The sequence below is a fragment of the Opisthorchis viverrini genome (assembly GCF_000715545.1).
Source record: "Opisthorchis viverrini unplaced genomic scaffold opera_v5_562, whole genome shotgun sequence".
NCBI lineage: Eukaryota > Metazoa > Platyhelminthes > Trematoda > Opisthorchiida > Opisthorchiidae > Opisthorchis > Opisthorchis viverrini.
The window spans coordinates 126,436-132,088 of record NW_008752223.1 but is presented as its reverse complement, the minus strand read 5'-3'; positions in this window follow the sequence as shown (position 1 = coordinate 132,088).

Sequence of the window (5,653 nt, the reverse complement as noted above, 5' to 3'; positions counted from 1 at the left end):
TTCTTCGGATTCCACGGCTTTCCGTTTTTCTTGGAGGGCGCCTGCTGCATTTGTAGTACACCCATTCGTAACGCAAAATAGTGTTGGTGCTTCGATTACTTGATGAACGCACAAATATCACAAAGTTATCCTTCATGTATTGATTTAAGGTCTTCTCAAATGCCGTGAAGGATGAAAACGATACACCCACAAATTTCTCAACGAAAGCCACTTCCGAAGCCATAGCAGACGAAGTTCAAAGCCGAATGTGCGCCAATACCGAGTGTGCGCCAATAATTTTCAAATGTCTCGATTAAAACAAATCGCAAAAAAATAACGGCAGATGAGGGGGGTTTTCAGTCTACGCATATATGCAAAGAAGTGCAACATTTTGACGTTAAAGTTTTTATTTCGTCCGCAGGCGTTTTGCAGAAAAATACATTGTGCGTCTAGCCGCCGGCGTTGCAGTCACAGGAGAAGAGAGAGGATTAGTCAACGTACTACCTGCAGGCCAAAGCAGACCTACTTATCGCATGGTCATGGAGACAGAAAAGTGAAGACAAATGCAAAAGGGCCGGTGCTACGAATGTAGCATGCTGGCCACTGAAAGACTGAATGTCACTGAGGCAGAGAGGGAACAAATATGAATTTAGACCGCGAACATTAGCCGGAAAGGCAGTAGATGGATACCGACTGCGAATCGGTGGATTGTTACCGCAGTCGATGTGCCTGTTAAACAAGTCGGTGCAGCACAAGCTTTTGATCACCCCAAAAATAGAACAGACAGTTTTTGGAGCGCATTTTCTCGAAAAGCGCAGAATCCTTGGTGGACCGAAATTAGATAAACTGATGATACTGTATGGCTCAGTCAACCATGAATGTTACCCGAGCACTGCCGTGAGCGAACTACATTCCTGAAATCTTCCGTCTTGTAACGTGCCGTCAGTGCAGTCCGTGGTAAACGAGCACTACGAATTGTCCATAGGAGAGGAGGGTCCGTTTGGCTGCTGTTCGTGAATTGAACATGAAAATTCACCCTCTCCTCTGTGCGCCTTCGGCTGCACGGCCTCGATCTGCCACCGGTCCATTTACGGGAGTAAATTGATAAACAGACTACAGAGGTGTTTGAAAGTGTCATAATCTAGGAAGCCAACAGCGTGTACAATGCTCCATCTGTAGTTGCGAACAAGGTGAACGACGCAGATTTCTGAATAAATCAGGTTGCAGCTCTTTCTTTGATTCTCTCCAGCAATCCAGATATTTCACGGTGTTTTAGTTGCGTTTTGGACACGGCAACTATTTCCTGAGTCCGAAAGCCGGTTAAAAACGACGTTCACGGTTGGATACACCTCATGTCAATGAGGCATCTGGTTGTTGGGTGCAACATCCACATTCAGGGGCTTGATGTTTATTTTTAGTGTAGAAATAGCAGAATGTTGCCGTGTATGGAAACGATATAATGGTACATATCAATTTGGAAGCAGAGCACGAAGTCCACCTGAAAGACTTGAGTTCGTAGAGCAACATGACGAGTGGGACTCGATCGAATGCCATTGAGAGGTCAAAAAATACAGAATCCAATGCGGGCTTTTCGTTTTTATAATGAGTTATTGTGTCCGACAAATAGGAACATCTTTGTCATGCAAGAACAGTTTGGAAGGAATGCATGTTGAACTGGAGGTATCAAGTTTTTGATAGTAAGGTGATCTAGGACGGCCCGATTCAGAATGCTTTCTAGCACTTTGCTTGATGCGCTAGTGAGTCTAGTACGTCTGCAGCCGCTGTGCGATGATCGCTTACCAGTTTTGTAGATTGGCGTTTTAGTCGGTTCTTTTCGAGAAGAAAGGAGGCTAACTTCGCCGAGCGATTGACGAAGTAGAAATGTTGTGCCGGTGTGAAAGAAGTTGCCTTCAGGATACTTGGATGGCCGCGTCTTGCCCCAACGAGAAGAGCGTGTTTTTCTTGTTAATATCAAATTGGTTTGGAGCCGCTCCGTAGTTGTGCCTTGGCAAGATTGGATGTAACGAGTCACTGGGGCAGAATGCAAACCTGAATATTGTTCCCTATGGACTTTGGACACAAATATTGAGTCACACCTGGGTTTCCCATTACTGTCTCCCAAGGATAACGCGTTTAACTTATTTATGCGGCAAACCCACGTGTACTTAAACAGTAGTTTTTGTTTTTCTTAATGAGGTTTAATATAGTCAATTGTTTTGTATATTTACTTGACGGATTTTCCACTTACAGCGGTCCCGTATTTTGAGAAACGCCAGCTCCTCTTCTGTGTCTCCTGTAATCAACTTTTTGAAAAATAGTTGAGGACGCTATCTCACAAGACCCCATATCCGTCTGGATGGCTTGCGGCCCATCCGACTGCGTGCTTGTTTCTTCGAGACGGATATTGCGTCAGCTTCATTAATTTTCTGGAAGTTGGTCCATAAAAGCTGGTCAAATTTTAATTTTATCAGGAAAGATGCGCACTTTTGCGAAGCCTGCACGGTAGATATTTCGAATCTAAGTTTGAGGTTCAGGCATTCTGGCCCTGTAGCAGATGAAAGCAAACATCATCACGCACTGGCCCCTATATCTCAGTGGAGCGTTGAGTAACACCTGATCGACGAAGCATCTTTCGTTGGTGATGACGAAATCCAAAAGGGATAGTAGATGACCTGCGCGGTATCTGGTTGGTGCGACGACATGGTAGTACCAAGCGCTCTGTTGAATGACTTTGTTCAGTGACATTAAAAAGTGCACACTAGACCCGGTGCGTTGTGGCTTCATTCAGACGGGCTCCGGAGCGTTGAAATCACCCACCAGCCAGAGATGTGCTGGTGATAATTGAAGGACAGTTGCTCAAGGGTTTGTATGATAATTTGGTCATCCTGAGGAGAACTCGAGGGTCCACGATAGACCACGCCGAGAAGAGAATTGGTCTCGTGCAGCGGGTGAATCATTAGTAGACTTGCTCAACCAGCGGCTTCGTAATACCCCGGGAAGAACATTGCGTATGGCCATATTTTGGTCCTGGTTTCCGACAAAGTGCTCGGCTTGCAGTGGCATGCACGATTAAGCGCTGGTGTTAGGGCGGTAGGAAAAGATTTCGAGGATTACGTCTCAAATAGAGCCGTATGAAAAAGATCCAGCCCATGCCTACTTGACGTGAAATACGTGGTTGAAGAATGACTGGTGACATATTCTATCTGAGTGCGAGTTAGCCACACTTCTGACAGGGCGCTTGTGGTCTAACGGTTTAACTTTCAGGTACAAGCTATCACAGCCGCACCTAGTGATTTCGCTTGCAAGATAAAACTCAGCATTGCCTGGAATATCCATTTTCTTGCTCTCTCACTAGTAAATAAGTTGGCCACATCGGTCTTCAAATCGATCAGAGATTTGGAAGATGCGATCCGTATTGGCTTGTTACACGAAGCAGAAAAAACCTTTATTGGTCTACAGTCGACACTGACTACGTAGTGATCCATGACGGATAATCCGGCCGTCTTCAATCGATCCAACGTCACAATGACTCTGGTAATCTTCATCATGCTCCTTAACCCCATTTAGGATGTGCGCATTATAAGCACCATAGGTCCTCAGTAGGGGTTGGTGACATGCACATATCAAAAACCCGGCCACATCACCAAATACGGTCTCCCTTTGTTAAGAATCGCAGCGTATTGTGGCTCTAACTGCAACTTATTGTCGACTCTTCGATGGGGCGAGGTTGCTTAGAGAAAATCTCCCTTCAAGGTCTACTGCAACATCTACACAGGAAACAAGGTGTCACCATCCAGTGTGCAAGTAAACAGTCGTTTTTGACAGACAATCGGAAAAATTTTATTGGTAGAAAGAAAAACACCTCAAAAACAAATTGTTCGTTGAGCTTAGAAAAAACGTTCATAAACTTGGTGCGCTCCAAAAAACCCTGCAAATGATGAGCATAGACGTACCACGTGAGGAACATTGAAACATCCTTCAATAACGACATTTAAAAATTAACAAAATCAGCTATTGGGTTTGTATTTGTCCGCGTGGACTCGGAATAAGGAAGGACAAAGGAAATCTTGTCACCGTTAGAAATGGGTGCCCTATACTCCTTACTAGCTTCGACCGCTGCCATTCATGCAGCGAGAATAAGCAACTTAGATTATTGAGTTTATGAGCTTAGGTGAACGTGATAAATCTTGGGACTTTCAGAACTTGTATTGAGCATTGATTTTGATTAGCAAGTAGATTTTTCTTTTTCTTGTCCGGACGTTTGTTGTCCTCTGAAAGAGACTCATTATGGCTTACTCTAGCATACGTCGCAGTTGGCTAACTGGCTCCAAGTACATTTACCAATGGCAAAACGCAGGTGTAAAGCAGGAAAATAGCAGCGCTCCATATTATTTGAAATTGTTCAAATAAATAAGGTTTGGCTAGGCCCAGGTTGCGAGCTAGTTACAAGAAATGGAAGTTTAATGATTTTTCGGGGTTATTTGTTCGTGCCAACGTTAAAGGTGCCCAGCTCAGCGAACAAGCCAACGACCATTTACTCTATCTAAGCTACCAACATTTTCCCCCAGAGAAAAGGTACCCTTTGTAGGACTGAAACGGCCAGACGTTTTACAAACGGGGAAACAGTTTTATAATGCTGAAAATTAACAATCATAATACTGCACAATGTATAACCGGCAGTTTTCAAGGTTCACATTTAATTTTGCAAGCTTCATTCATGATGCATTGAATTTCCAGAGACCTGGACTTTCATTAACTCATTTTTGCAAATAGATTGAAAATTCACGGGTTGAAAAAGCAGTGACAGTGCATAAAATCGATGAAATTTGATCTCAAGTTGAAAAATGCTAACGAATCCCAGTGCGGCCATCCCGTTATGCTCAGCTAGTCCCACGAAAGAAAAGCTTTTTCAAAGTTTTATTGTTCGAACAGTCGGACGTATGTGTTTCCTACCGAAAAATTGCGTGGATATGAGGAAAACGTAACTACCAAAAGATGTATATGAATAAAAAGACAACACAAAACTGTCCTCTTTGCCCGCGTTTGATGTTTTCATTTCACTTGACAGTCAGCGCATCGGTTTGTCGGGTTTAGTTCTCTCGTATGGTTGCAAATTTTTCTATTGAAGAGTTTCTTGTGATGGATAATTCAAAACCTCGTTTTGAAAGACTGTGATAAGGGAAAGCCGCACGTTTCTCGTTTCTTTCTACAAAGAATCCTAGGTCAATTAAACCAGTTCTATGTGGATTAACGACAATATACTACTCGCTCACCGTAATTATTCTGACAAGGAAGTATGGATGCCGTCAGTTAATTCGGTGGGAAGTGCTTTAGTCTTACACTGTAAATTGTGGTAACAATCTCGAGGTTAATTACAGATGTCTAGTGAGAATAGTTTGCCGATACTTTACTAGCTTCCAACTTCGGTTGATACGAATGGGCTAACGTGGGAAGTCTGTGGAGTTTCTTCAACTTGTTGGAACAAAGCTATTTACGCACAACTGCTGCCTGAATCACCCTAAAAATCTCGTCCAAGACAATAACACTTTTACCTGACTGCGTCTTGCATTATGAAAGCAATTCAAAAATACGATACGGTCGGATGAGAGTACCTGGGAAACGATGTCGGTGCACTAATAACCTTATTTCTCCATGAGGTCTATGAAAGTTTCCT